The sequence below is a fragment of the Mirounga leonina genome, unplaced genomic scaffold, assembly GCF_011800145.1.
Source record: "Mirounga leonina isolate KUSES-001 unplaced genomic scaffold, KU_Mleo_1.0 Mir_94, whole genome shotgun sequence".
NCBI classification, from domain to species: Eukaryota; Metazoa; Chordata; class Mammalia; order Carnivora; family Phocidae; genus Mirounga; species Mirounga leonina.
In genome coordinates, this window is record NW_023270855.1 from 40,048,663 (window position 1) to 40,060,462 (window position 11,800).

The window sequence follows — 11,800 nt, forward strand, 5'->3', positions numbered from 1 at the left end:
ATAGGAGAAAGAAAAGGATGATACTCAAAGTAGGTACCAAGAAAAGAAATGTACAGAGATAGAAATATACAAAAAAAAAAAAAATTTCAGGTCATCAATAGTGAGTCAGAGTCCCACATAATCCACCCCAAATTCTCTAATAGCATCACAGCCGGATGAGAAAAAGAGAAAACAAGAGAATCACTAAAGAGAATTAGGGATTTCAATGAGGAAGCAAACAAGTATCACTGTATTAACATTATAATCACCTGTTTCTATTAATAATATCAAATAGTCAGAAAGTTCAGTTAAACAATTTATGCCCAAGAAACTGAACTGGCAGTAGGAAACACTTTATTTTTGTAATGCTTAAGGATTTATTCCTCTCAAGCATGTATCAATTTTGAATTTTTGAAAAATGCAAATCTGTGGAGGAAATGTCCTAAGCTGACAAGGGTGCAGAGAAATAATAACCTTCACTGTCCTGGCAATAGTTAATTTCAAACAACAAACTGTTTAGAAGTAGTAGTAGGTAAATTATAGCACGTCCATATTATGGAACAGCAGTCATCAAAACAATGAACAATCCAGCCCGGTGATGGGTATTAAGGAGGGCACGTATTGCATAGAGCCCTGGGTGTTATACGAAAACAATGAATCATGGATCACTACATCAAAATTAATGAGGTACTGTATGGTGACTAACATAACATAATAAAATAAAACTAAATTTAAAAAAAAGGTTCATAGTATAATAGATTTAAAATAAAAGATTATAAGATAGGGGCGCCTGGGTGGCTCAGTTGGTTAAGCGACTGCCTTCAGCTCAGGTCATGATCCTGGAGTCCCTGGATCGAGTCCCGCATCGGGCTCCCTGCTCGGCAGGGAGTCTGCTTCTCCCTCTGACCCTCCCCCATCTCATGTGCTCTCTCTCATTCTCTCTCTCAAATAAATAAATAAAATCTTAAAAAAATATATATATAAGATAATACACACAGTATGGCCTTAAATTTATTTTAAATGCCTACTTATTTTTTTAAGTACATTCCATCCCCAGCACAGAGCCCAATGCAGGACTCAAACTCACAACCCTGAGATCAAGACCTGAGCTGATATCAAGAGTCAGATGCTTAATCGACCGAGCCACCCAGACACCCCTAAATGCCTATTTGAATGTGTACAAAGAAAAAAAAACAGAAAGATATACTAGTAGGTTGAGAGGAGGCATATATGGGTTACAAAAGTAAGATATCACCCTTATTTTCTTTTTTGTGTATTTTTCTGTATTTACTGACATTTCTCTAATGAATATATATCTTATGTAATCAAAAGGAAAATGTTACACAGAAAAGGAGAAAGCCTGAATGTATTCCACATACTGAATTCACAATACAGGGAAGAATACATTATACTTTAGAAAAAATTCCAACAAAAAAAAAAGACAAATCTTTTCTTGGTGCTTTTAAAGGTCTAACCTTGAGTTCTCTGGAAAAGTCATTCATCCAAAACACAGCTTCCCCAAAGGTGTCAAATGAAAGAAGAATTGTTGGGGTAATTTCAAACTACATCCCAATTACCTGCTACAAGATTTCTGAAATCATTGTTGTGATAACTGTGAAACTCAAGGTGAAATGGATTCATACTGGAATCCTAAAGCTGCCACCCAAAGTCAGTTATTTGAACTCAGCAGTAAACCTTCCTAACAGGCTCAAGAAATAGGCTAAGGGAGTGGGGGGAGGGGGGGATGTGTTTTCATGATAGCACAAATTTCTAACAACTAAATATTATTAGATTTACAGCCTGACGTTTAAAATACTACCAGGATTAACAAAGCAAAATTAAACTCTTCACTAGATTGGACTCCTAATTAAGCATTTATTGATCACTCACTATGTGCTAGGTCCTGGGGTTACAAACATGAAGATAAAGTTCCTTGTCCTGGAGAAACTCAATCCTCTAAGGCAAAGAGATGCAATTAAGCATCTAAAGGGATAAGTGCCATACCAGAGGTTGGTACCAACTGCGGCAGGAGCAAGCAGCAGCGCTTATTTATATCCAGCAGAGCTGGGGAAGGCATCAAAGAGATGAAATTTGAGCTTTTTAAGTTGGCATTCCCCAGGCAGAAAAAGGTAATCATTGTATTCATCATATTACAAGAACCTAAGTAAAGTGACAAAGGTAGGAAAGTTCTAAGCCTGTCTGGAAAAGGTGAGTTGAGTTGTCCAGCATTATCTAGAGTAGGAAATGTGAAGACAATGTCAAAAACAAAACTCAAGAAAAGTTTGGTACCACCCTTTCTCCTGTACATGAAATGTACGTGAAATTTCATACAAAAGATGAAAATGGACTTAACATCTTTCTAATGCTAAAATTTCCTTGTCCCCCACACTTAAATGTTCAGCCACACAGACCTCTTAGCAACATCTTTCTTCCTTGGCTATAAAGCCTACCCTAACCCCAAATGCTATCAGATTCACAGAGGTGGCAACAGCTGTCAGTTGCATAAGATGTTCAGTAGTCATCCAGATAATTTGTCTTCAAAACACGACATAGCAAAATCTATTTGTCTGTAAACTAGATACTTCCCACTAGATGATAAAAGTTTTTCTGATTCTGTTCAACACTTTTATCAGCCACGTGGAAAAAGACAAGTTTATCAACTGTGTAGATAAAGGTTCAAAGAAAAGATAGTATGTGGGATCAAAAACTCAAATTTCAAAAAGATTTGACAGGTTCTACTGCTGAGCCAAATACGTCTAGCCCCCCACCAACTTAGAACCAACGGGGGCAAATCAAATATGCTCCTCCCTGATGAAATGTAGTAGAAATAAATATAAAATCTTTTTAAGATGAAACTAATATTTTAAATTTATGTTTATTATCAATCATAGAAGTTCAGGATTGAAGGGTTCTAGCTTGACTTCAGTTCACGTAAAATAAAACCTAGAGTTTAATTACTATAACTTCAATATGAATAATTAGTGTGAAATGGTAGCCAAGTCTCCAAAGATCAGGCTTTGTGCCACATTAATTTAAAACATCCAATTCAGTGCTACAAATATATGTATAAAACCTTCTACATGCTTGGCATGGAGTTATGTCTGCCAAAAATATAAATATAAATATGGCATAATCCCTACTTTTAAGAGTTTATAGCCTAAAGCAGTGTTTTTTCAACCAATGGGTCACAAAATCCATTGAGTGAATTTACACCAATATTTCTTAATGAAGTAGAAATGAACAGAAAATATCTGAGTACACTGTACAAAGTACACAGTCCTATACCATCAAACTTTTGTTTAACTTTTTCATATACATGTACATATGTCTATGTATGTGTAGATACACACGCAAAAGAGATAGCAACTTTAAATGCATTTCTTATCGTAGAGCACAGTCAAAAGTTGGAAAGACATTAGTCTAGTGGAAGAGGACATAATAAATATACCACTGCAAGGTACAAAGTTTCATGAATTTAAAAGAATAAAATCTATCTGGTTGAAGAAAGAGAGGGTCAAGGGTCTAGAAAAAGATTTACAAAGATATATGAAAGGAGCCTTGCTAGGCAGGAAAAAATCTGAGACATGGAGAAGAAAAAGGACCCTATGTAAAAGGAATAACATGAACAAGACGTGATGCAGTAAATAACAAGAAGTGTTTAATAGGTGACAAATAGTTCTGCCACATGGCAGCATTGGTATAATTAATTCGAGACTGAAAGACTTTGGGAAAGTTCAGTTTGGCTAAAGTGTAAAGTACAAGTAGGTCTGCAAATGAGGCTGAAAAAAACAAATTTGAGCCATAATATGAAAGTGCTGGGCACGTAGTGAACACTTAATCAATGTTAGCTATTCCAACTAGACTTAACTTAGTTTTAGAGTCTTAAACCATGTATCTTTAAGATCCTTTACAGTTCTAAAGTGCTATGAATTACTGAAGTGCTATGATGCAAATTATTTAAATGTAGGCACAGAACATGGACTTATAAGAAATTACAGGGAGTCTATTAAATAAGGAAGAATGTTCAAATCATAGCTGTCTAAACAAGGCACTGAAGGCACTGTCACTAGATGTACTGAATAAAGGCCAAATGCACATCTCTCTGAGGTATGATACTAAGTCTATAATATAAAATTTTGCATTCATCATACACTAATTATTCCATCAATTTTGGTTCTCACTCACCAATGAGTAAGAGCTCATGAATGAGTTTTGAAGAGAGGAGAAACAGATGGAAGCAGGAGGTTGGGATTTTATTCCATTGCAGAAAAGTAGGATAACAGGAAGCTTCTGAATGACATTTCCCAACATGTTAATTACCTCTACTACAGTATCCTACCGTGTGATATAGCAAATCAACTGCAAGTACCTGGACCACAGCTAAAATCATTTGGCAATGTGTTTACGAAAAATGTTTTAAGTTCCTAGAGGCTTTATGTGAAAAAATCTTGCTTTTCCATACAAAATCTGTCAAGAGGGGTTATGCAAGAATCGAGAGCATAATCATAAACAGGTTTGTTCATTAGAGTAAAAGCATAACATTGGAATTAAAACTCTAATATAGCATATCCAATAATGCTTAGACATTGGGAATAATTTCAGATCATTCTTATCATCAAGAATAGAGACACAGATTTCAAAAAAAAGATTCAAAATACAAACTACTAAAAAATTAAAATTTAGCACCAATGTAAAAATATGATATAAAGTACTTTCAACCTCAATGACCATTATTTTGAGACTGTTATGCTTTCAAATGTGTCTAAAAATGCTAGATAGAAAAAGGTGTCATGTTTATAATTTAGCTTAATGTTTCTAAAGCACATTCTCTTATAACACTGCATGCTAAAATGAACTGTAACATTTGAATAGACGACTACTGTAGTTGCATAATGACTTTTCTATTAAAAATGTTGATAATTTCCTGTTGGTTATTTCCTGTTTGCTTTACAGAATGACAGATCAAAACAAAGACCTCTTGGTTTGAGAAGGCACTCAATAAATATTTGTTAAATTCAACTCTTTCCTCTCAACTAACAGTGTCTAAAGAAAAGGCAGTACAACCAACAGACTCTTCAGGGCTGTTTAAAAACCTGCCTTCTGTTGTGATGAGCTCTGGATGTTATACGCAACTGATGAATCGTTGGAACACTACATCAAAAACTAATGATGTACTGTATGTTGGCTAACTGAACATAAAAAAAAAAAAAAACCTGCCTTCTGACTCATCATGCCCTGAATGTGTACTCATTACCAATGTACATCATTACAATTAGAAGCAGAACAATAAATACCATGTAGTCTTATATAAATGTTTAATATAGAAATAAAATTCCTTAAGTATAACTATCCAATTTAAATTGGAAAGTCTGTAGAGAATGTCTTAAAAGACATACACTACTGACAAATTCCTTTCAGAAGCAACACAATATAATAAAAGAAGCTGTGGCTTAGAATCCAAAAATCCTAGGTTCAAATCTCAACTCAGCACTTACTGGCTTAAGTTCCTTATTTCAGTCACCTAACTTCTCTCAACTAAAGTTTCTTTCTCATCAGTTTTAAAATGAGGGGAGAGGTGATATTATGGTATAAGGCTCAAGTAGAATCATAATTTGGAAGTTCCCTGTAAACACTAAAACCCAATCATTAAACATCAAGCACATCCTCACTTTTCAGGACAAAAGAAAGTCCTGGGTATATGACATCTTCTCTACCCTAGTGGATGTCTTTACCTCTGAGAGGTATGGGGCCCTTTTGGAGGCTTCAAAGACTGGGATTCCCTCATGGAACAAGTAACTAAAAAGCCCACTGCCTTCACACTATTTCAGTGAGTTGTAGCCTATTCACCAACAGGTTTACTGAGATTTTGTGATCACTGGTTCTTTCCAATTGGGTTTCATCAACCTATTCCCTCCCCACCTTCAGCTGCCTCTGCGCCACAGGATCTCTACACAGTAAATTTCTTTTAAGGACTCAGGGCTTTTTTTTTTTTTTTAAGTGCTTTTTATTTCCTACCTGGGGAAAATCAAGCAAAAGAAAATCTGGTAAAAGTAAGGCAGAAAATATGAATTACTCTTTAAATTAGATAAAAATAAATATAACATAAATCTTTTTTAATTAAAGAAATAAACAAAACATTACAAAACTAAAATATAAGGTATTCTGGTTAGTAATAAGGAAAAATTGTCACGGTTTACTAAGTGTATATTAGAAAATCAGCAACCAATACCCTGAGTTATTTAAAAAAAATTTTAGGGGCGCCTGGGTGGCTCAGTCAGTTAAGCGTCTGCCTTCGGCTCAGGTCATGATCCCAGGGTCCTGGGATCGAGTCCCGCATCAGGCTCTGCTCTGCGGGAAGCCTTCTTCTCCCTCTCCCACTCCCCCTGCTTGTGTTCCCTCTCTCGCTGTGTCTCTGTCAAATAAATAAATCTTTAAAAAATAATAGTAATAAAAATTAAAATTAAAAAAATTTTACCTTATGACAGCAGAATAAATAAGATGATGACCTGAGGCAAGCTTCCACTCCTAAAATGCCAAACTAGTACATATGTACTCAAACTTTTGCTGCTATTCTATTTTAGAAGTTAATTATAAACATTCTTGTTTTATTTGTTATTGGTGTTTGCTGCTGCTGCTGCTACTGCTTCTGCGGTTAGAGGATGAAAAAAGTATTTTCTTGGTCTTTGGTTTCTATATTTGGTAGTTTGGGCATCATCAATATGGGAAAAGATAGTGTTTCACAAAAATAGTTGGATTGTTCTCACATAATGCACCTTGGAAAGGTAAAATAAAGAATGGAAAGATGCAGGGCTTTCCAAGCATTCATGGCAACAGAAGGAGAGCAGAGAACCTCAGAGGGAAAGAGACATACGGAGTCAGAACTTGAGCTAACAGGTTCAGTTAAAAAAAAAAAAAAGTCCCTTTAATACTAGAGAAGGATAGCAAGAGAGTCAAGTATATCACAAAATATTGCCCATTGCCAGGAAGAAAATTAAGGGGAATATTCAATTGTTGAAAGGCAAAAAAGTACTAACAACTTCTAAGATCCAGTTTCTTCATCTGTATGATGAAGATTATATTAGAACTGCTCTAGGAATCTACGTGGTGTAACCTAAGTGAGAATCCCTAGCAGCACACTGACTGGCCCATGACTAAACCTCAAAAAAGGACAGTTTCCTCCACTTCACCTAAAGTCAACCACAGAATATTACAATGAAAATGGAAGCTCAAAGCGAAATAAGTCAATCAGAGAAAGACAAGTATCATATGATCTCACTGATATGAGGAATTTGAGAAACAAGACAGAGGATCATAGGGGAAGGGAGGGAAAAATGAAACAGGATGAAAACAGGGAGACAAACCATAAGAGACTCTGAATCTCAGGAAACAAACTGAGGGTTGCTGGAGTGGAGGGGGGGATGGGGTGGCTGAGTGATGGACATTGGAGAAGGTATGTGCTATGGTGAGTGCTGTGAATTGTGTAAGACTGATGAATCACAGACCTGTACCCCTGAAAAAAATAATACATTATATGTTAATTAAAAATAATAAAAATAAGGCGCCTGGGTGGCTCAGTCGGTTAAGCATCTGCCTTCAGCTCAGGTCATGATCTCAGGGTCCTAGGATCGAGCCCCACATTGGGCTCCCTGCTCAGCAGGGAGTCTGTTTCTCCCTCTGCCTCTACCCCTCCCCTGGCTCATGCTCTCTTGCTCTCTCACTTGCTCTCTCTCTCAAATAAATAAATAAAATCTTTAAAAAATAATAATAATAAATAAATAAATAAATAAATAAATAAATAAATAAATAAGAAAATGGAAGCTCAGATATCACCTAATTCGAAGTGGATAAATCAAATAATTTGAAAACACTGTACAGAATTCCTATATTTAAAAAAATTAAAAGCTAGTAAGATATTTCTACAGGATCTCAAACACCTTACCAATGTCAAATGCAGATGAACAGCTACGGTAGAAAAAAAAAAAAACTGCTTTGCACTGCTGCAACAGAGGACTCCTTCCCTCACTAACATCCAAGCAGTTTCTCCAAATTGGTAGGAAGTAGGTACAAGTCTTCCCTCCCTGCTATACGGATTATGGATTAGCAAGCAGAGATAGAAACCTGTGCTCCAAGTTGGTCATAAAAATCAAAGCTGAAACTCAAAATATTTTCTCATAGGAATAATGATAATAGATTTTCAAGCTAGCAATTAAATAATACAGCTAGCATACTATTTTTTATTCACTGTTTTTCTTATTATAAGTACAATATTTAAGCTACTTTATAGGCTGAACTGGATTTTATTAAATAAAAGGCCTAGGAGTGTAGCCCTAACATGTTTATGGAAAGAGATGTACCCTGAGTTCTGAACAATCTTTCAGATCATAACTGAGGAAGGGACAGAAGAAAGCTGTGAAAGAAACAGGAAAAGAGATGCCTTGTTTGGCAGAAAAAGCATCTAAATTACACTAAATCACAGCTGTTTATGTCAGAATAACTGTCTCTCTCATTTACCAAGCATTTAGGTCCTGCCCTGTGCCCAATGCAGTGCCCCTCCCGGGAAATAACCATTTTTCTAAAGCTAAACCCACAGTCCTAAGAATGCAAGAATTTCATTCCATCTTCCTGATTAAATCACACACCAAATCCTAGTGCTTTGAGATTCACATATGCCTATCTTGATTACCTTGCATTGCCTCCTTCTAAGAACTAACACATCAGAGGAAATACCTAATGTTACTACTACTTTAAGTACTCCAAGGAAAAGAATTAACATTTATTACACACTTGGTATGCTCTCATTTGATTTTCACAATCCTGTAGGTAAATATTACCCCCAATTTACACACTAAGAAAATGATGTTAAATAACTTGCCCACAACACCAGAAAAGAGAAGCCGGGACTCAGAATTCGGCTAATTCCCTACTCAAGGGCTCTTCCCCAGAAGGAATTATCACTTAGGTGCCACTGAACAGTTGACCACTTTCACATCAATTATCTGTTATTCTAGTTCAGCAGCCCTGAAAGCAAGTTATGGAGAAGATAAACCATCAACTCTTCATTTCATGAAATCTATATAGTATCTAGAGAATGCTCCAAGAAAAAGGGTAAAATGTCCCCAGAGGTGAACCCGGCTCTTTGCATCATTTCCTAATTCCTTCTCAACAGAGACTCAAGTACTAGGGCTCCTTTTATCACTTCCATCCTAGTATGTTATCGTGCCATTATAGCACAGCTAATTAAAAACTCCAGAAAGTTACCTTTCAAAACAGGATTTTCTACCAGCACAGAAGATCTCTCTGCAGGTCCTTAAATTTAAATAAATTCAATTTTCACATAACTTGCCTGATGGTATTGCTAAATGTTACTATTGCCAGTTTAAAAAGTTATTTCGTAGTAAATTGTGAGCTAAATCTTGATTGAACTGCAGTGAAAAAAAGGAAAATAAAAGTCTATATTTAGACAGTTTCCCCATCTATAGTTTTCCATTACAAGCTTGGGAGGGAGAGGAACCTATACACTCAACATTTTAAATCTGTTTTTCACCCAACAAGATGAGAGATGACTTACAATAATGCAATGTAGCTGAACTCTTTTATCACGTTATTGCCACAAAACACTAACATTATAAAAGGAAAACTAACATTCAATCCCTTAAATTGTCGAATATTCTTTTTACAGAAGTTTAATGTTACAAGAATTATTTAGCTTCGGGAGCTTAACACGTATAACGGATAAAAAGAGGATTCTAAGAGAAATAACGATCTCATGAAAACAGGTTTGGTTGGTGTTTTGTTTTTTTTAACAAAACTGTTACCATAATACATACTAAACTTAACACTGAGACATGTCCAAAAACACTTCCCATTGTAAGGTAATTATTTCTAATACTGAAGGCAAAACAAATTAAAACAGATCAAACATTTGCAGTCAAATGTCTACAAAATTTTGAACTGGAGAAAAATGATGTCAACGTTTTTGTCCTTTTATTTAAAAGGTTCCAGACCAAAAATAAATAGTCATCGGGCTCCTCAACTCAGGTGCGGAAACTCATTAAAATTGAGATTTGGGAGCGGAGAAAACAAGACTCCCAGGATTTAGCTTCTTGGGTAAAACCGCCCTGTGCCCCACGCCAGAAACCTCGCGCAGCCACAGGGGCCCAGCCCACCCTGCCCGTCCCTCGCGCGGGCCGCACCTGCCGAGGCCGCGCCGCCAGCGCCCCCTGCTGCCCTCCCCACGCCCCAAGACCCGCTCGCACCCCCACGCCCGCGCCGCCCCCGCGCCACCCCCGCCGCGCGCTCGCCCCGCGCCCGCCCCGCGCCGAGGCCGCGCAACCTGCGGGCAGGGGCGGGGGCGCGCGGGCGCGAATCGAGGCGGGGCCGCCACGGGGCCGAGAGCACGGGCGCGTCCCCGGGACCCCCGCTGCAGCCAGGCCGGAGCCTCACCTACCTACGCCGTATTTCTCCTCCTCCGTGGGGGTCCACATGGCCGGGCCGGGCGCGGCCCTGCGGGCCCGGCGGCCGGGCGACAGCGCGGCGGGGATGGCCGCGGGCCCGGCTGTGGCGCACCGCAAGCCGAAGCGGGGGCGGTCAGGCGGCGCGGGGCAGTGGGCGGCGCATCCCTCACAGGCCGTCCGGGATGCCGCTGCCGCCGCCACGTCCGGACCGCGAAGCTCCGCGGGCGGCCCAGCAGTCCCGGGCGGCGCGGCCAAGGACTCTCCACCTGTCTGTCGCCGCTGCTCCCGCGCCGCCGCTCGTCCCTCACAGCTCCGCCGCTCGGCTCCCGGCGCCGCCGCGGTTCGGCTCGCCTCAGCGGGCTCGCAGGACGGCCGCGCATGCGCCACTCCCCGGCGCGCGGGGGCTCGCGCTGCCCGGGCTCGCGCTGCCCGAGCCCGCGCGCGAGCCCACGCGCCGCCGCCGCGCGCCAGCGGAGGGAAATCCGCGAGAGGTGATTGGACGCGGGGGTCAGGCCTGGCTCCTCCGCGGACCCCCGCCCTTGGCGGCAGCAAGTGATGGAAGAGGCGGGCTGGGCAGGTGGGAGGCCCCAGGCCCCTAGAGGCTTGCGCGTCCGGTGCCTCCTGCCGGGCACACCGAGATTGCCGCGGGACCCCTTTCCGAGAGCGGAGGGCCGAAAAGAGAGGGAAGGATATTGTCTTCGGACCCATCCCAGTGTCACCCACAGCGTGGTCACGGCCCTTCGCCGGAAAGGTCCCTGGAACCCCCTGCTTATCGCCAGACCCGAAAGGTGGAGTCGCCGCGGGAGAACAAGGTGGAGCATACTCAGGCCCCTCGCTCTTCATCTCTGCGATGCCTTCTAGGCCGAAATCCTGCCGCCTCCTTGGTTCTAGTTTCGCTGAGTTGGCCTATGCGGTAGATGTTTGGGGTCTGAATCCTGACCTGGGCACCGCCTCTCCTGCTCCTAGGTCTCTGCCTTACAGGCTATTCAGAGTTTCTGGCTCGGTCCCAAAACTTTTTCTCTTTCCTCCCCCCAAAATCTGTTCCCTCTTACTTCTACAAATATATCACCTTGTGACTCTAGGTCAACCATTCGCCGAAGACCAGGATAATCCTGGCAACTGCAGGACTTCTCCTTTCCACCTATATCTGGACAACATTGTGTTCCCAGCCCTAATCCCAGCAGATCCATCGATCTCTGTTACCAGCACTTCCAAGCCAAAACCCTGGTGTCATCCCTCAATATCACTCTTGAACACCCCTGCTCTAAAAGCCCAGATCAGTGCCTAACTTCCAGGAAAGCTTCCCTGATCCTGCAGCTAGCAGACTGGAGCCTTCCCTCTTTTGACTAGTATTCCAGTTGTGTGCA

General features: G+C 40.5%; 1 pseudogene; it reads right to left on the bottom strand.

Annotated features, from left to right (window-relative positions):
- LOC118005551 overlaps positions 1-11,276 on the bottom strand; it is a 34,569-nt pseudogene extending 23,293 nt beyond the window's left edge.
- Between the last annotated feature and the right edge of the window lie 524 nt (positions 11,277-11,800).